We start from the raw sequence: 20789 nt of genomic DNA on the forward strand, positions 1-20789 counted from the left end.
GTGTTTGATGAAACTTAATGTTACTAATGGTAAAAGCTCTTCTCTTAGAATAAGACCTCCTTAATCTCATTTCAAATACAAGATATTCTAAAACAAACTACAGCAAATATAAAATTCAATGGCAAATATTAAAAGCTTTCTGTTTGAGATAGAAAATAATGTAAGGGCACTACTTATCATTACTTTGAGTTAGCATTTTTGTATGGGTCCTAGCCAGTCAATAAATCAAAATAAAATTAAAATACAATCATTTGAAAGGAAAGAAAATGTATCATTAATGTACAATATAATTTATGCTCAGAAAATCCAAAATAATCACTGATAAATTATTACAATTAAGAAATGACTTTGTCAAGTTTATTGAGTACAATATCCAATATGAAAACATAACATATTTTTATGTATTAGCAGAGAATTAGAAAATGAAGTAAAATAATAATTACAGTAGCATTAAAACAACAACCAATACCTAGGAATAAATCTGACATAGGTTGTGCATGACCACTATTCAAAAAACAATTTAAAGATAAATTTTTAGAAGACTTAAAGAAATGGAGATATACACTACATTTATGGATTTAAAGAATCAGTGTTTCAAAGATGTCAATTCTACTCGATCTGATCCACTAGATTTAATGCAGTTCTAGTGAAATTTCTGTCTTCTTAAGTTATGAATTGACAAGTTGATTATAAAGTTCATAGAGCAATGCAATGAGTCAAGAGCCATAAATAATCAACTTTCTTAATGAAGAAGAACAAGAAGAGAGAACTTATTCTAATTGATATTAAGCTTATTATGAAGTTATAGTAATTGCAATAATGTGGTGCTGGAACAAAGATGGATAAATAGACCAATGTAACAAAATGGTGCTCAGTAACAAATCCACACATATACGTCTATTTGATTTATGTTAAAAAAGAAATTACAGAGCAGTAGGAAAAGGAGGGGGGGTCTTTTCGATAAATGGTTCTGGGTCAACTAGATAACCATATGGTCAACTAGGTAACAATAAGTGGTTCCAGCTCAACTTGATAACCGTAACTAGACAACCAACCATATATTTGACCCCTACTGATATGAAATGCAAATATTGATTCTATGTGAATGCTAGATCTTTTAAAAAATAATATGGAATATATTTATGACTTCGAAAATTGTGATAGATTTCTTGAGCAGCACACACAACACTAATCATAAAAGAAAATATTGATATACTAGAATACTTTAAAATTAAGAAAACTTTTTCAGCAAAAACATGGAGTGGGAGAACATACTTATAACACTTATAATCAACAAAAACCTTATGTTCAGGATGTATAAAAACTTTTACAAATAGGTAAGACATGGATAAAAATAAGGGATTAAAAGAAGATAAAACATGACAATAAATTTAATAGAAATAATGGTGAGAGAAAAAATAGTAAAAATTGTGCAGAAAATAAGGAGAAACAATCAAATAAGGAATAGAAATTAACAACCATGTTAGTTTTTGAAATATTAATGAAGTAAATAAATTTTGGCTAGATTGACAAACAAACAACACATAAATAATATTCATAGACTGGGCACAGTGGCTCATGCCTATAATCTCACTTTGGGCACTTTGGGAAGCCCAGGTGGAAGGATTGTTTGAGCCCAGGGGTTTGAGACCAGCCTGGGCAAAATGGTGAGATTCCATCTCTCCAAAAAGATTTTAAAAATTATCTGAGTGTGGTGGCACATGCCTGTGGTCCCAGCTACTTGGGAGGCTGAGGCCAGAGGATCACTTGAGCCCAGGAGGTCAAGGCTGCAATGCACCATATTTATACCACTGCACTCCAGCCTGGGCCACAGAATGAGATGTTTTCTTAAAATAAAATAGTTATATTAATAATAAAATTGACATAGCTATGGATCTGTACACAGTAAAAAGAGAAGACAATAAACAATTTTGTACCGATATACTAAACACTTAGAAAAAAATGAATAATTCCTTAGAAAAAGGATTTATCAAAACTGACTCAGAAAGAAATGGAAAGCCTGAGTAGTGTTAAAATTATTATCTTCATACAAAAAACAGCAGGCCAAAATGGTTTTAGAAGAAACTTCTAACAAGCATTTAAGGATCAGATGATTAAAATCATACTAAGTGTTTTCTTGCAAATAGACAAAGAGGAAATCAAACCATTGTTATTAGACTACTTTGACCTTGATAACAAAATCATAAATAATTATTGGGTAGGTAAATCACGGATGCAAAGTATTTGAAACTAGTTCCACAAAGAGTTAGGTTTACCTCTCCTCTACAGTATTTAATGCTTATACTGCCTTTTTAAAAAACTAACAAAATATGGCAGAAGTGGTGTTATGATAATTCTGGACCTAACTTTTAAGAGGACTGATGGGTACTACCTTGTTTGCTTGGAGCCCTGAACTACTGTGGAAGAAGTGTAACTATCCTGTTGTATAGACTATGCAATGAGACCCTGAGACTATATGGAGAAGGAGAAGGGCCCAGCTGAGCCCAGCATTCCAGCCTTCCCTGCCAATGCACCAGGCATTTGATTGAATTTGTCTTGGACTTCAGCTCAGTTCAGTCACAAGCTGACTAGCACTGAATGATCTTAGTTAATGGCATACAGAAATGAACAATTTTCCAGAGAAGCCCTGCCCAAATTTCCAAGCCACAAAACCAGGAGACATAATAAAAGAGTTGTTACTTTAAGCCTCTAAAGTAAGTACTTCGTTATGCAGCAATAAAATAGCTGGAACAGACTGTATGGGGGAGCAAATTTGTAATCCAATATCAGATATGAATATAGATGCAAAAATCCTAAGCAAACTATTGGCAAATCAAATCCAGTGAAATAGATATAAAATATATATATTATAATATATAATATATAAATATTTATATATATTTTATAATATATGCATTTTATATGTATATTATATATAATACATTTTTATATGTATATTATATATATTACATATAATATATATGCCAAATTGGGTTTATCCCAAGTATGCAAGGGATTTTAATATTAGAAAATTCACTAATGTAACTCACTGCAATAATAAAGGGAAAAATCATAATTTTATTTCAATAAATGAAAATAAGGCATTTGAAATGGCAATGCACATTCACTATAAAAACTCTTAGAAAAATAGGAATAAAAGGGTCTTTTTTTAATCTGATGAAAATTATCTACCAAAAATGAACAGAAGGCATCCTTTTTAATGGTAAAATACATTAGCATTTTATTTAAAATCGGGAAAGTTGTTTATCATCATTTCTCTTTAACATTGTATTAGAGATTCTAGAGAATATGTAACTTGAAAAAATATTAAAAATACCATTTATAATAGCAATAAAAATAGGCAAATAGGTACAGAGTAACAAATCTAACAAGAAATATGCAAAGCTTTATGGAAACAATTTAAAACTTTATTAAAATATATTAAAGAAGACCTATATAAATACAGACATAACACTTCATGAATAGAAAGACTAAATATCATGAAGATGTGTGTTTTCCCCAAATTAATCTTTAGACTTAATGAAATTCCAAGAAAATTCCAATGGTGGTTTTAGTGCAACTTGACAAGCTGATTCTAAACTTTTATATGAAACAGCAAAATCTCAAGAATAGGCAAGATATTCTTTTTTTTTTTTTTTTCCATGAGGCATTTTATTTGTAAATGTATGTATTATATCCCTAGAAAAAGAATCCCAGGATTTTCCCTCCTGTGTGTTTTCGTCTTGCTGCTTCATGGTCCATGATGCCAGCTAAGGTTGTCAGTACAATGAAACCAAACTGGTGGGATGGAAGCAGATTATTCTGCCATTTTTCTAGATCTTTGAGTTGCATATCAAATCTGGGCTGATCCCTCCACACTTGTTTAGCCTGCCTGTAAGGTTCACAACAATTTTCCCAGCTCTGTGATCATCAGTGATTTCAAATTCGCCAATGTAACCATGCTTCATCATCCCAATGAGAAACCGGACGATGACTTTGGAGCACGGCCTAATAAGCACCTGGCGTTTGCCTCTCTTTTCGGCATTGTTGATGCTCTTGAGAGCATCAGCCAGGACATTCATGCGCACCATTGTGGCGGCGCGGGAAGATGGCGGAAAGGGCGTAAGACATTCTTAAAGAGGAAAAATTTTAAAAAATAAATTTGAGAGGACTTGCCATGTTAGATATCATATATATTATGAAGTTATAGTAGTTAATATACTTCATATTTGTGAAAGAGTAGGCATACTCATTGGTGGAACCAAATAGAGAACAACCCAAAATATGTAAACATATAATGTTGTATGTATAATAATATCTATAATAATCAAGGAATACTAAATGTAATAGAGATATTTCAGTAGAAGCTTTAAACTAAATAAACCATTTGTCATAAAAAAAATCACTCAGAAGGGATAGTATATGCCAGGAAATCTGATTTTAAGAACAGGAAATTTATGACAACTAACCACAAGTTTTGTATTTGCACCTAAGTTGAGTACACTACTGTGTCATGCCTCCAATGACTATTCTGTTTTCTCTATTGCCTGATTAGTTCCTAATCATTTTTTAAAAACCTATTTCAGATATTGAGATGTTCTCTACTTAATTGTCTCTGGCCTACCTTAAAGAATAGCTCATCAGTCTCTTTTGTGTACTGTTTTGTAAGGAACATAAATTACTAATGTTTTTGGACTTCAATCACAGTAATGCAATTTACTTACACATTTGCCTTATTAGACTGAGTTCCTTGACAACAAATACTACCCTTTTAATAGATAACAATTTTTGCCAGCTTCTGTACTAGATACATATTAGAGATACAGAAATCAATATGGATTGAGAATGTGGTTGGATTCATAAAAAGGATTAAGATAAGAAAGAAAAGGAAAGGAAGAAAATATAGTAGCATTTAAAAATTATTTTCCATGGTCTAAGCACCATGCTAATCACATTTATATGTAAGGAGTCATGGAATTACAGAGCTGGAATGGACTTTGAGATCATCTCTCAAACCTTCTTATTTTACAGAAATAACTATGTCACAAAGCAGTTAAGTGGCTCATTCAAGGTCATCTGACTATTTGGTTGTAGAAGGCATCAAAGTCCAAACATCCTATCTCCTAGTTCAGTGTTATTTCCTCTACATTATACTGCTTCCTGTTGTGGCCTTTGTAAAATACAAGAACAGAATTTAGTGTCCCAGACCCCTGTATATTATCTGACTATGGCTCATCATCAGAATATCCTTATATTTCCAAAATAACGGTTTTAACTTTGCCTGAGAGGTTATTTTGTATCATTACCTTCCTATGAGAAATCAGCTACAAATGTTTATGGATTAAGTGATTTAATACTAAATTATGTGAGATGGTTTTATCTCTGTATTATTCATGAAACCCAAATGTTATCAAATTATTCTAATTTATGTTAGAGAGAAAAATATCTGTATTAATCCTGGGCTAGACTAGTAGCATTATTCTTATGAAAAAACTCAAGTATATGTACATTTACAGAATTAAGCTTTTTTTCCCCATAGGTTATTGGGGTTCAGGGGGTGTTTGGTTACATGAATAAGTTCTTTAGTGGTGATTTGTGAGCTTTTGGTGATACTTTGATTACATGACTGTTTATAATTACATCAAATCAAAGCCTTCCCCTAAAAATTGGTTTCAACCTGGTTTATACCCAATTAGTTAAGACACTTTTATTTAATATTTGCTTTTTTACTTTTGCATGAAGTTTAATAATTCACCTAATTTGACTTAATTTTCTAAAGCCTGAAGTGTTTTTGAATAAGCTTTGCCTTTGGTTGCTATTAGAATTCCTCTTTTCTCATAAACAACTTGGTCTCATTTAGATTGCAAGAAATACACAGAAAAAAAAGTAAATATTTTTCCTGGCTCGTAATGATGTCTCAATTTGTATCTGTGCCATTGAACCACCCAGTTAACTAAAAATAAAAATTTTATACATAATACCAAAGTTTTAGATGTTAGACCATTAGGCACTTCCAGATAGCTACTGATCATTTGTCAGAGATCTGAACTCAGCTAAATAAGTTTCTTTTACTGAAAAACAGAACAACCAATGACAACATCAGAGTTTGGTGTAGACTGCTCAGCTGGGATATAGTCAATTCAGATACCAAGTCCTACCTGAAAGTGTGAGTTAATCTAGAAAGCACAGAATATTTCCTGTTCTCTGGAAACAGAACCTGGAAGAAGCGGAGCCATTGTGCACAGAGATAAAGGATACTGAAACACCATCTCCCTTCTGTATTCTGAGTCACTATGGATATTGACTAACACATCCCCAGACTGTTGAACAATGTATTGGAAATTTTCTCCTATCTTCCCTGACCCCTCCAAAAGTAAGTATTTGATTAATCCACTTTAAGGTCTGAAATTCTCAATATTTCCTAAAACAAAATTTCTGAAAATCTACCTATATCAGTAACAGATTGCTAAGGAAGGTATGTTTATTAAAATCTTCAAAAGTGATGTTTGAATGGCATGAATATGATTTGACTCCATCTATTTCCACTATGTGTGTGTCTTAATTTGTGTCTTATTCTGTTTTCTCATTTATGAATGGGAAAAATAACTTTCCTGTGGCTGATACCAAAGAGAGCTATTCTGAAGCCAAAATGATTGTGGTTCTGTTTCTGTACCCTGCCACTCTGCTTCTTTGGGGGAAGTGCCCTGTGGTTTTGCCAGGGGCAGACAATCCCATAATCACACACCCAATGCCCTGGTCACAGGGGTAGATAACCAGCCAGACTGAGCCAATCAGAGTGGTTGCTGTGGCCTGGCCAGGGGCAGCCACGGGTCTAGAGCAGGTTGGCCAGCGTCCTTCTCTAGGGTGTTCTAATCAGAAGCTGGGAGAGAAAACGTATCTTTTCTATGTGTTCAGGAGCTGTGAAAATGTGGGATGTTCCCTGCCACATGAAAAAACTGAAAGCAGTGGCATTATGCAGTGATGAATAAAATAGGGCAAACAGAGAGAGAGAAAGCAGACAGGGCTGACAATGTTTGAATTCTTATTTCCGGCCCTGTCCCTACAGGGGCCCTCATTCCTGTTGTTCTTTCTTCAATTTGGGGGCATAACCCAGGTTCTTCAGGAAATACCCTTTCACTCAAATGTATTTCTTTCCCTTTGCTTTTCATTTTTTCTCTTTCTGAAAACAAAAAGCATAGGCCATTAATTTTGGCTTTTTAATTCTATCTACATGCTGATATAAAGCAGTTGCAACTATATTTTTTCCTTTGAACACCGTATCCCATCAAGTATAGGCAGCACATATAATTTTCACTCAGTTCAAAATATTTTCTAATTTTCCCTGCAATATTTTTGTTTTGACCCATGGATTGTTTAGAATTGTGTTAATTTCCACATATTTGGTGATTTCCACATATTTTTTGTGACTAACTTGTAAAATTGCATTGTTGTCAAAGAACACGCTCTGTCTGATTTCTATCTTTCTAATTTTATTGAGACCTGTCTATGGCCCTATATGTGGCCTATCTCTGTGAATGGTCCTTTGTACAGCTGACTAGAAAGTGTATTCTGCTCTTTTTAGGTGAAATGTTCCAAAAATGTCTATTAGGTCTACTTGGTTGACGGTGTTGGTCACTTCTACTACATGTGTACTCATTTTCTGTCTACTTGTTCTTTTACTGAAACAGGAATGTTAAAGTGACACTCAAATGGATTTGAGTTATGTTTTCTGGATAATACAATTAGTTGCCTATTTAAAAACAAAACAAAAATAAGTATAAAAGGCTTCTAACAGTAGGCACTGTTTTACAGAGTCGTGTATTTATATCTTACGTGAACAGTGGACGAACAGCAACGTGCTCAAGAGTTTCTTCCTTGTTTTGTTAGTTTGTGGAAATGTTGGGAGACAAGAAAATATTCGGAAATGGCTTCTTTCTATGGGGCCTTCACTTCTTATAACAGGCTCTTGGACGTCAGGCCAAGTTGGGAGTGGGTGGGAATGGTTGAGTTGGCTACACTCTCTAGGCAGCAGTGCTTCTTCTGGTCTACACCAGTATCCCAAGACCACCCAGGAATGCACTGAAAAGAGTGACTCACTCACCCACTCAGCCCAATTAGAGTTGTACCAAAATGAGCTTTCATGGAAATCTGCAGCACTGATGTTGTATTCAAAAGCTTCTCTCCTTATTAGCACATTTATATACAAAATTTTAGGTAGAAAATTTATGATAGTGTTAGCTCCTGTAGCTTCACAATATTTCAGCAAGGAGGCAGGTATTATCTTGTTTACTACAGAGAGGGACACAGAAGACCAGAGAAACAGGTACTCCCCCCAGTTTTCTGAGTGATGTAAATCTAACAACAGTATGTTGAAAAATTATATGGCATTGGGAAGCATAGTAGCTTTGTCAAGCTCACATGCATGCTCTGAAGTTCCTGTGATAAAAGTAAAATGCTTTTAAAAATTATTTTGAAAGCTGCTACATTTCTGAAATATGCTATAATAATACCAACTTCTGGCAATGGAGCTGACATATTTCAGCTCAAAGTACACACATACAGATGTTATTTTAAAAACAATAATTCAGCAATTACCCATGATGTGATAACATTCCTGACTTTATTGAGTGGCAGTGCTTGAGAGGAAATGTTGGATTGTAATTGATGATATCAATATGAAGTTTCATACAATAAAAATGAAGGATGGGAACAAAGACAACATATAATTGTTTGACAATATTTAAAAGCAATGTCCAGTTGTGGTGAGATTCTCCTGCCCATTTTAGGTAGAGTTTTGTAGTGTGTTGTTTGCTTAGATTAGAGTTTATTTCAGCATTTGAAAAACATTGCCTATTTTTGTTCTTAACCATCATCATAATAGATCTGTGATTATTTGATTTGATAGATGGTAGGATTTTTTTGTGGGACTCAGTTTCATTTAAAAAGCTGTCTTCCATGTAATGTATGCTTTTGCTAGTGGATCATAATAGTTATTAATAAAAATTAATACATTGTGTTTATTCATCTATTTCGTTGGAAACAATTGATAATCTTTCTTAATTACAAGACAAAATGAGTTCTAATGATTGAACTAAAAAATTGAGACAAATTTAAGGAGTGAAAGGAATTATTATCCTTGACTAAATGCAGGTAGTGATGTAATTTCTTTGTACATTGATGTGAATATCATTACTGAGTTATGTTTTTATTTTTATGTAATTTTAGGATTCATGTGCATGTCCTGTAAGCAACTTTTCAAGAGGGAAGTTGTCTTGGAATATGAGTGGGTTAAATGGAAATTTCCCATATGGATATCACGTAGACAAGCACCACCCAAAGTGTGATCTGTGGACCTTCATTGTCTTCATCACCTGGGAGCTTGTTAGAAATTCAGAATTGTGCTGAACCAGAATCTCTTTGTTGGCGAGGAGCTCAGGAATTTGTTTTAACAGCTCTTTTTTGTGTGTGATTCAATGAATGTTGAAGTTTGAGGAGCATTGATCCACACACATTATACATTTCAGTGCTGGTATCAGGTATAAGAGCTGACTCAGACTCTGTATTCAACAACCATCATAAGATCTGGGTTTTACCCTTCTCCCATGGACACTTACCTGAATAAATAATCAGATTCCTTTAGGGAAAAACTGGTTAATTACTACCGTTGTGTCTCGACTCCTTCCTCATGGGGTCCTGCTCATTCCTTTGGTAGATGGTTGAGTCAATGAGCTGGCTAGGGATTGTGATACTCCATTGGGGCAACTTTATTTACAGAGTTTTAAGTTTTTGAACCATCACTACAATACAGTTTTAGAACATTTCCATCACCCCCTCCCCTTAACTTCTCTCGAGGCTGTCTGAAATCAGTCCTGTTTCCCACCTTTGTTTCCAGAAAACCTCTGGTCTGCTCTCTGTCTCTACACAGTTGTCTTTTTCTTGAACATTTCATATGAATGGAATCATACAATGTGTACTCTTTTGCATTTGGTTTCTTTCAAGTTGCATAATGTATTTGAGGTTCAGCCATTTTGTAGCAAATACCAATATTTTGTTCCTTTTTCTTGCTGAATAGTATTTCATTGTATGAGGATCACACTGAGTTTATCCATTCTCAGGTCGATGGATGTTGGAGTGTTTACAATTTCAGAATATTGTGAATAATGCTGCTAGGAACATTTGAGTACAAATCTGTGTGTGGACATACTTCCAGGTCTTGTGGGTAGATACCTCAGAGTGGAATTCCTGCTCATACTCTTACCAGTGGAAGGTGTCCAGGTTCTTGGCATTTTGAACAAAGAATTGGACAAAACACACAAACAAAGCAAGGAAAGAATGAAGCAACAAAAGCAGAGATTTATTGAAAACAAAAGCGCATTCCACAGGGTGGGAGACGGCTTGAGCAAGCAGCTCAAGAGCGCTGGTTACAGAATTGTCTAGGGTTTAAATACCCTTTAGAGATTTCCCATTGGTTACTTGGTGTATGCCCTATGTAAATGAAGAAGATGAAGTGAAGTTACAAAGTTATTTACTTGGTGTGTGTCCTATGCAAATGAAGAGGATGTTTCCTGCCATAGCTGAAGTGAAGTTACAAAGTTCTTTATTAATACTTGGGTTTAGAAGGTTGGGGTTTTTCAGTTTAATTTAGTTCTAGGAATTCTTTAGGTTCCCTGTCTGCAGAGCTTATTTCCTGCCTCAATATCACTTCTTATCATTGCTATTGATTACCTGAAATAATCAATACATTTAAAAATATTACTTCAAATGTACAATTTGGCTGAGAAAAGTTTTTTATATATCACTTTACTCAGATCATGTCAGATAATTACCAAAGATTTTCTGACTGTACAATACTGGTAGATTCATCAGTTTTCAGAGAAATTTATTGACTGTCATTCTCTGAATAATAATTGATCCTTAACTTACTTTCTGTTCATAGCTGCAATTCCGAAATAGACTCTTATTTGACAGAGGCACTTTATCAATCATTTTACTTGCTTTGTCCCCAGTCACTGCTTTTGCATTTATTTGCCTGTAGGATTATATGTGTTTCATCAATTATTTTACAGCAACATTTCTCCAGCTTTTGTGTTCTTATCCATATTACACACAATGTTAGTTCTTAGGATGCCTGAATATTCTTCTACTTTGCCTCAGAAATTTTAATAAGTTTCTCATAATGTTCTTTGTGTGTGTCAAATGACACCAGTATTTTGAGACACAACCTACAATGAAATAGGTTCACTCTCAGCTGGCAATTAAATTGCAAATTTCAAACTATTTTTATCATTTTTGTGTACCGTTATTTTTGTTGAAGCTTGCATTTTATAACACAAACAGATGATTCAGTCATTAATTAAGTTTTGCCACGATCAACACTAGTGCTCATATTTGTTATAAATCTCTTCTATTATGTCCAGAAAGTTTTTAAACCTCTTAATCATAATAGAATCCATTTTTTTTTAAAAAACAGTTCTTCAAAACCACGATGCAATACCAGCTCACACCAGTCAGAACTGCTATTATTAAAAAGTCAAAAAATAACAAATTCTGGCAAGGTTGCAGAGAAAAAGGAATGCTTATATACCGTTGGTAGGAGTGTAAATTAATTCAACCATTGTAAAAGACAGTGTGGAAATTCCTCAAAGGCCTGAAAACAGAAATACCATTTCACCTAGCAATCTCATTAGTGGGCATATCCCCAAAGGAATATAAATTGTTCTGCTGTAAAGACACATGCATGTGTATATTCACTGCAGCACTATTCACAATAGCAAAGACATAGAATCAATCTAAGTGCTGATCAGTGGTAGACTGGATAAAGAAAATGTGGTATAAATACTCCGTAGAATACTATGCAGCTATCAAAAAGAACAATCGTGTCCTTTGCAGGAATGTGGATGGAGCTGGAGGCCATTATCCTTAGCAAACTAACACAGGAAAAGAAAACCAAACACCACATATTATCACTTATAAGTAGGAGCTAAATGACAAGAATACATGGACACATAGAGGAGAACAACACACACTGGGGCCTATAGGAGGATGGAGGGTGAAGGGTGGGAGGAGATGAGATCAGGAAAAATAACTAATGGGTACTTGGCTTAATACCTGGGTTGCAAAATAATCTGTACAACAAACCCCCTATGACACAAGTTTACCTATATAACAAACTTCCACATGTACCCCTGAACTTAAAAGTTAAATTTTAAAAAAGTTCAATCTGGATTATAGTTCATGATAATATGTATGTACATTTGACTTCTAGAAGTGCTGAATTGATACATCACTAAGAAATACATGATGATGAGACTGGAAATTCAATATATGAGAAAATATAGTGGTCATTTGTATACTCACAGTATCCTTACATCCAAGGCAGACATTTTAATTATTGACACTTCGATCCATTCATGGGTCCGCATAAGTAACCAGAATTAGTCCATGGCATTACATATTTTGGCCTTATGGCAAGTAATACCATTTATAAATGATACAACCTCGCCAGTATCTGTTATTTTAAAATTTTAATAGTAGCCATTCTGACTGGTATGAGATGGTATAACATTGTGGTTTTGAAGGACTCTTTTTTTAAAAAAAAAAATGATCCTTCTGTTTTTTGTTTTGTTTTGTTTTGTTTTGTTTTGTTTTGTTTTGTTTGAGACAGAGTCTCGTTCTGTCCTCCAGGCTGGAGGAGTGCAGTGGCACGATCTCGGCTCACTATGTCCTCTGTAATTCTCCTGCCTCAGCCTCCCAAATAGTTGGGATTACAGACGCCTGCCACCATGCCTGGCTAATTTTTTTTATTTTTTATTTTTTGTAGAGCTGGAGTTTCACCATATTGGCCAGGCTGGTCTCGAACTCCTGACCTCAAGTCACCCGCCTGCCTCAGCCTCCCAAAGTGCTGGGATTACAGGTGTAAGCCACTATTTTTAAATTATGGTTAAGAGGTTTAAAAATATTCCTAGACATAATAGAAGACATTTCTAACAAATAAGAGCACTCGTGTTGAAAGCTGTAAAACTTTATTAATTACTGAATCACCTGTTAGTGTTACATGAACCCGGGAGGCGGAGCTTGCACTGAGCTGAGATCGTGCTACTGCACTCCAGCCTGGGCGACAGAGCGAGACTCTGTCTCAAAAAAAAAAAAGAAAAAGAAAAATAAAGTTTATTCTGCTAGTTTGTTTCTGGATAGATGTTGAAAATATTGGCTAGGCACAGTGGCTCATGCCTGTAACCCCAGCACTTTGAGACACCAATGTGGGTGGACCACTTGAACCCAGGAGATTGAGACCAGTTTGGGCAACATGGTGAAACACCATCTCTACAAAAAATACAAAAAAAAAAAGTAGCCAGGCCTGGTGGTGTGCACCTGTGGTCCCAGCTACTTGGGAGGCTGAGGAGGGAGGATCACTTGAACCTGGGAAGTCAGGGCTGCAGTGAGCTGAGATCCTGCCATTGTACTCCAACCTGGGTGTCTTGTCAAAGCAAGACACTGTCTTAAAAAAAAAAAAAAAAGTAACTGTTAAAATGTTAAAACTATATAGCTAGTAAAATGTTCAAATGTTAACCTAAAGTTGTGTCGAGGACTAGCAGTGGTATATGGGATGTGCTTGGGAAATGCTGCTCTAACCTATAACATCAGGACCATGAGTCACCTAAATAAACCCACTATCTTCACGTCATCTCACCACTCACATTGAAGATATAAACTGGGCTGGGCATGGTGGCTCACTCCTGTAATCCCAGCACTTTGGGAGGCCAAGGTGGGTGGATCACGAGGTCACGAGTTCGAGACCAGCCTGACCAACATGGTGAAACCCGTCTTTACTAAAAATACAAAAATTAGCCAGGCACGGTGGCATGCGCCTGTAATCCCAGTTACTCAGGAGGCTGAGGCAGGAGAATTGCTTGATCCCGGGAGGTGGAGATTGCAGTAAGCCAAGATCATGCCATTGCACTCCAGCCTGGGCAACAGAGCAAGACTCCATCTCAAAAAAAAAAAAAAAAAAAAAAAAGATATAAACTGTTGGCCGGGCCAAGTGGCTCATGCCTGTAATCCCAGCATTTTGGGGGGTGGGACAGGTGATCACTTGAGCCCAAGAGTTCAAGACCAGCCTGGGCAACATGGTGAAACCCCATCTCTACAAAAATTAGCCAAGCGTGATGGTACATATGTGTAGTCCCAGCTCCTCGGGAGGCTTAGGCAGGAGGATCACTTGAGTCCAGGAGGTTGAGGCTGCAGTGAGCTGTGATTGCACTACTGCACTCCAACTTGAGTGGCAGAGTGAGACCCTGCCTCAATAAAAAAAATAAAGACATAAACTGTCATGAAGAATCTATCAGTATTCTTAATTCTTGCTTCTGAATGTAACTTTTTAAAAAATTACCAATAGTTGGAATGATTAATAAATGAAAGAGGCAAAGAAAAATTGGAATGAAACCCTCTTCCACTCTCTCCTCCATGTTTATCTAACTGTGGAGCAATCAGGAAGGATTCTGTGAGGTTGTTTTTTTTTTTTTTTTTTTTTTTTTTTTTGAGACAGAGTCTCGCTCTGTTGCCCAGACTGGAGTGCAGTGGGGCGATTTCGGCTCACTGCAAGCTCCGCCTTCCGGGTTCACGCCATTCTCCTGCCTCAGCCTCCCGAGTAGCTGGGACTACAGGCGCCAGCCACCATGCCTGGCTAATTGTTTGTATTTTTAGTAGAGATGGGGTTTCACCGTGTAAGCCAGGATGGTCTCGATCTCCTGACCTCGTGATCCATCCACCTCGGCCTTCCAAAGTGCTGGGATTATAGGCATGAGCCACTGCGCCTGGCTGAGGTTTTAAGATATCAAATGTAGCATGCCTGGCATAGGGCCTGGTGCATAATAGATATTCAAAATATTACAGGTACTTTTATTTTTATTTTTATTTTAGAGTCAGGGTCTCTCTCTGCCACCCAGGTTGAAGTCCAGTGACCTGATGATCACAGTTCACTGTAATCTCAGACTCCTGGGCTCAAGCAATCCTCCCACCTCAGCCTCTTGAGTAGCTAGGACTACAGGCATGTTCCACCACACCCAGTTAATTTTTATTTTATTTTTATTTTTTTGTAGAGACAAGATCTTGCTATGTTATCCCAGGGTGGTCTTGAACTCCTGGCCTCAAGCAATCCTCCTGCCTTGGCCTCCCAAAGTGCTGGAATTACAGGTAGTTTTAATCGTTTTTTTTTGTTTGTTTTGTTATGCTTGTTGAGCTAAGAATATCCCCCCATATACTTTGTGTGCTACTGTAGAAACTAAGTTACATTATAAAATATTTTCCAAATTGCCTATTAAATATGAACAACATTTTCTTTGAAAATTCCAAAGGCGTCAACACATCTAGGGAGGATAAAGAATGGAAAAATTTAAATATTTCTAAAATATAGTACTTTTGTCACAGTGAGAATAGTTTAATAATGTGTTCAAAATGTTGGATATTTTGAGATCTTCAGATGAAAGGCATTGCGGAAATAAGGTGTCATTACAGTTCATTTGAGTACGCCTTACCAAACAAATTTTTTAAAATTATGGAATCAAAACATGTAGCTCACCCTTCCTATCATATTATCCCTTAAAACATGCAGAAAATCTCTAAATTATTAGTGAACTTGAATAACAATATATAAAATTATGATTCCAAAAATGAAAACACAGTATTGTATCCCTTAAATAGTGAACTGATAATTTAATAATATGTATGCATTTATTTATTTATTTTTGAGACAGAGTCTTGCTCTGTCTCCCAGGCTGGAGTGCAGTGGCACAGTCTTGGCTCACTGCAACCTCCACCCCCTGGGTTCAAGCAATTTTCGTGCCTTAGCCTCCCAAGTAGCTGAGATTGCAGGCATGTGCCACCATGCCCAGCTAATTTTTTAAAATATATTTAGTAGAGACGGGGTTTCGCCATGTTGGCCAGGCTGGTCTCAAACTCCTGACCTCAAGTGATCCACCTGCCTCGGCCTCCCAAAGTGCTGGGATTATAGGCGTGAGCCACCACGCCTGGCCTAAATAATATTTTATAGAGAGGAAAAGGTGAAAGCTGTTCGGACAAATTAATTTTTAAAGAAAAGACTTCTCAACATAGAATATGTAAAGCTAAGATGATATCTCATCTTAAATATTGTCATCACTTTCATTACTTTCCTCTCCAAGAAAAAAGAGTCAGAAGTTTATTTGTGCTGAGAATTTAGGAATGAATTTTAATACCATGTGGTTTAGTTTGATGATTTTTTTTTGGAGAGACAGACTACCTGGAATGATGTGATTTTTCTCAATTCATTCCTGTTTTTCCTTCCATGTTCATGTATTTTCATTTATCACAAGTATTATGGGATAAACCCACATCAAAAGACCTTGACCATAAAATGTTAAGAATACAAGAAAACCAATGAAAAACCTTAACACCATCCAAAGACTTCTGTCTCTTACAGGCACTGATGACATGTAGTAACACAAAAGAATGTGGTCACCCTTCTGGAATAGTGAGTGAGTCAAGTAAACTTGTATTCAATTCAGGTCATGTGTTGTTTGGCTGGGCTATTCAACACTACTGTAAACTCAGAAATGGATGCACCAAACACATTTATTTTCTTTTAGGTTGTTTACAAAATCTTTCTAAGTAATTTTGAAACTTAAAATGTATATTTCTTATTATAAAAGCAACATGTGTTCACTGCACAAAAGCTAGACAACAGGAGAAAAAACGTATTTTGTATTCTGTTTAACATTTTTGTTTAAATCCTAATCTGTCCAAAAACATTCTCGTCTTTTCCTTTCTATAAACATTAACTCTTATGAATAAACACAATATTTTTTATTATTGGGATCATCATTTTGCATACGCTATTTAAAATTTGCTGACATAAGAAACAAGAAACAAATAAGAACATACAAATAAACAAAACCCCACCAGTAACCCTGTCATTAGGTATAATCACTATTAACTTGTTGGATGTCTATTTTTCCAGAATTTTCTCAATTTGCAAATCATTATCAGAAGCAATAGGTCTTAAATTGATTTATTTGTAATCCAAAAATGCATTGGCTCTGTGCATTCTGAAGGTATACATTGTTCCATCTTCTACTCTACATGCTGCTAAGAACTATTGGAAAGTCACTTTTAATAAGTTCATAGTTGGCAGTGGGCAGGGCCTTGCTGAGGACCCCCGGCTGGGCACCTGCTGCGGGTTCATCTACGTGTTCCCTCAGCTGCCTCCTTTCAACCTTGTCCACCCATTGCCGTCTCTGGTGCCGTGGTGGTGGTTCCTGTTCCTGCCGCAGCTCTCTCCCCTTCTTGCCTCTCCACCAGATCGCAGAGGTCACTCACCATGGTTTTACCCAGTGCGGCTGCCAGGCTCTTGGGAAGCAACAGTGCATCTTGTCTTGTTCTGCTGCCTGACATGCCAGTGCTTCCTCCAAGAATTTGAAAGACTTATTGGCTGACCTGATAGTTAAGGAGCAGGCCAGAATTAAGACCTTCAGGCAGCGACATTGCAAGAAGGTGGTGGGCCAAATCACTGCAGACGCAATGTATGGCAACATGAGAGGCATTAAGGGACTGGTGTATAAAACATCCATTCTTGATCCTCATGAGGGTTTCTGTTTCCAAGGCTTTAGTATCCCTGAATACCAAAAACTGCTACCCAAGGCTAAGGGTGGGGAAGGACCCCTACCCAGGGGACTTATTTTGGCTGCTGGTAACTGGACAGACCCCAAGAGAGGAACAGGTATCTTGGCTCTCGAGAGAGTGGGCAAAGAGGGCAGCTCTACCTTCCCATGTGGTCACCATGCTGGACAACGTTCCCACCAATCTATACCCATGTTTGAGCTCAGTGAAGCCGTGGCAGCCCTAAACAACTTTCCCTGAGCACATGCAGAGGGTGCCAGCCGAACCAAGTACTGGGAGTTGATTTATGAAGACCATGTATATCTAATCACAAAGCTACCTTGTGTTGCAGCAAAGGTCTACCAAAATCTCTACTGAGAGAGCAGCGGTATTGGGGCCACTGACTCTAAGCTGGACTGGTCCCACTGTTTCACCAACATGTTAGGCTATACTGATGCTCAGTTCACTGAGCTCAAGCACCTGTAGCTCACCATCCACAGTGACCATGAGCACAGCAATGTAAGTGCTTATAGCAGCCACTTGGCGGGCAGTGCCCTTTCAGACCCTTCCCTGTCCTTTGCAGCAGCCATGAACGGGCTGGCAGGTCCTCTGCATGGACTGGCAAATCAGGAAGTGCCTGTCTGGCTAACACAACTACAGAAGGAAGTCGGCAAAGATGTGTCAGATGAGAAGTTACGAGACTACTTTCAACTCGAGATGGGTTGTTCCAGGCTATGGCCATGCAGTGCTAAGGAAGATTGAGCCACAATGTACCTGTCAGCAAGAGTTTGCTCTGAAACACCGCATAATGATCCCATGTTTAAGTTGGTTGCTCAGTTATACAAGATTGTACCCAATATCCTCTGAGATTAGGGTAAGGCCGAGAATCCTGGGCCCAAAGTAGATGCTCATGGTGGGGTGCTCTCCTGTACTATAGCATGACGGAGATACATTGCAATGCGGTCCTGTTTGGGGCATCACAGGCATTGGGTGTATTGGCACAGCTCATCTGGAGCTGAGCCCGAGACTTCCCTCTAGAAAGACCCAAGTCCATGAGCACAGGTGGTCTGATGAAGTCTGTGGACTCTATGTCAGGATAAAACTGGATACTGGGGGAAACTGACTATCAGAAAGTGAGGAAGCCTTAAAAAATGTATATTGTTGTTTCAGGGGGCCTTTAAAGACTTAAGATTAAATTATATCTGAGGCACTGATAATCTGTTTGAGGTTAAAATATTAATTCAGAGTTTAAAAAATGAAAAGTGATCCCTTCTTCCCTAACCAGATCCCTTCCCCTGCCTGGTATGAGTTGCCCATCAACTGTAGGATGACCAGAACGAATGCATGTGCTGTGGTTTAGGTGTGGTCCCTCTGTATCTCTAGAGTGAGAATGTGGCTCCTCTTTCTCTGGGTCAAAGCCAGTTGCAGAGAATCTATAGTCACGTTAGAGCTTTTGCTTCTTCTCTGTCAAACCTCAACAAGCCAGCTAACCAAGACTCTGCCCCTTCTGTTTCCATAGGAATCACACTGGATAGTCAGCAGTACCAAGCCCCTTGGCACTCTCTCGTGCACACGAACACCTCCTAGAAAGACCTTTTGGTTAGCCAGACAGGCATGCTTTGGCAAATGTTTAAGATGCCAAGTGACCATAAAGGCATGGCATTTGTGGTGACTGGCACCCAACGTTAGATTCTATTTCGATTTTTAAAACTATCCAATTAAAATTAAGGCCTGGGAGTGTTCTGTTTCCCATTACTTTAATACTCACCTCCTCCCAGACTTTCCACACCTGTTGTATCTCGAGCTGAGGATGTTCTGGACCTCCTACTCTTGGTCCCTACTAGAAACCTCTCAGTAGATCTGTAGTCCCAGTGATTGGGTTTTATCAGTGCTTAATATGAACTCAGGTTTTTTACTTCCACAGAACACAAGCCACTACCCTCTGACTTTCCCTTACCCTTCTAATATGTTGTGGGGCATAGAACAGGGACTCAGGAATGACCAGCATGGTATTTTCAGAGTCTGGTCCCTGGGGTATTAGCACCACTTTTTGAACAGGGAACTGATTCAAAATTGGACATGATCTCCTCTGATTATCATGTCCTGGGGCTGAGAGCATTAAAAATAGTAAGCCTCCCTCCTCATCCGCTGCCTCAAGAAAATGCCCCCTTATTTATCAACATCCTTTTCCTGTACCTTCCCCAAGAGCTCACAGTACAATGTTTGTTTTAGAGGCCCCATTTGCACAGGTTTTCAGCAACTTGGAATGCTATGCTGTCTTTGAGGTGGGCTTGAGATACACTCCTGCTGTGCCCCCTTCTTCCCTCCAAACTCCTGCCTTTGTTTGTGTGGATCCCCAATCCCAGAACCACGGTGTTCAGTTGGACACACGTAAATCCCTGGGTAACCATCAAGTCATGAGGCAGACTTCAGGCTGTTCTGTATAAAATGCAAAATAAACATCTTTATTAACAACAGCAAAAAGTTCACAGTTAAGTGGAGGAATCAGACAAGCATATCACTGTTGTCATTGACACCATATGCTGTAGGGAACTGAGGAGTGGCACCTACCGAGCCTAGAGGAATCTGAGGAGCCTTCATGGGGAAGTGATATTAGAGTCTTGAATAAGGAATAGAGTGTTCATCATTCAGGCAAGGCAGGGGAGGCCTTTGCAAAGAATGTGCAGGGCTGGGAGAGAATGTAAAATAGTCAGCCCTGAGTAGGTTAATATGGTGTATGATAGTGAAAAATAAATCTTGAAAGACAGAGACCTGACTGACCATGCAAAGACCTAATGTGCAGATAAGAAGCCTGGGCTTCATCTGGTAGGTCATAGGAATCTATTTAAGGAATGTATATGTGTGTGGGTGGAAGGGGCTTCTACAAGAAATACAAAAGTAATCTTTGGATAGTGCCTTCGGTTTAGTTTCTGAAGACATAGCCCAAAATGGGGATTGAGTGAGCAAAAAAGGCTGAGTGTAGCTGTGGACACAACAGGACACGTGCTTCCGTCTCACCCCTGGGGAAGCTCTGGAGCACAAATTGCACCACAGGGTTAATACCATCCCAAGGCATGGGGTTGCCCTACCTGGGTCGATTAGTCCTTGGCCCAGGGTTTGGTGAGAAGGGAAAGAGGTAGAGCTTCCTGTGCTAGCAC

At 37.7% G+C, this 20789-nt stretch overlaps 1 long non-coding RNA gene and 2 pseudogenes across 1 annotated transcript in view; 2 read left to right on the top strand and 1 right to left on the bottom strand.

Moving 5' to 3' along the window:
- LOC126949283 (uncharacterized) overlaps positions 1–20789 on the top strand; it is a 128838-nt gene that overhangs the window by 70607 nt on the left and 37442 nt on the right. The window lies entirely within an intron of this gene.
- LOC126949275 (40S ribosomal protein S15a-like) lies at positions 3685–4131 on the bottom strand (annotated as a pseudogene).
- LOC126949269 (citrate synthase, mitochondrial-like) lies at positions 16794–18794 on the top strand (annotated as a pseudogene).

Source organism: Macaca thibetana, chromosome 2 (genome assembly GCF_024542745.1).
Source record: "Macaca thibetana thibetana isolate TM-01 chromosome 2, ASM2454274v1, whole genome shotgun sequence".
Lineage (NCBI taxonomy): Eukaryota > Metazoa > Chordata > Mammalia > Primates > Cercopithecidae > Macaca > Macaca thibetana.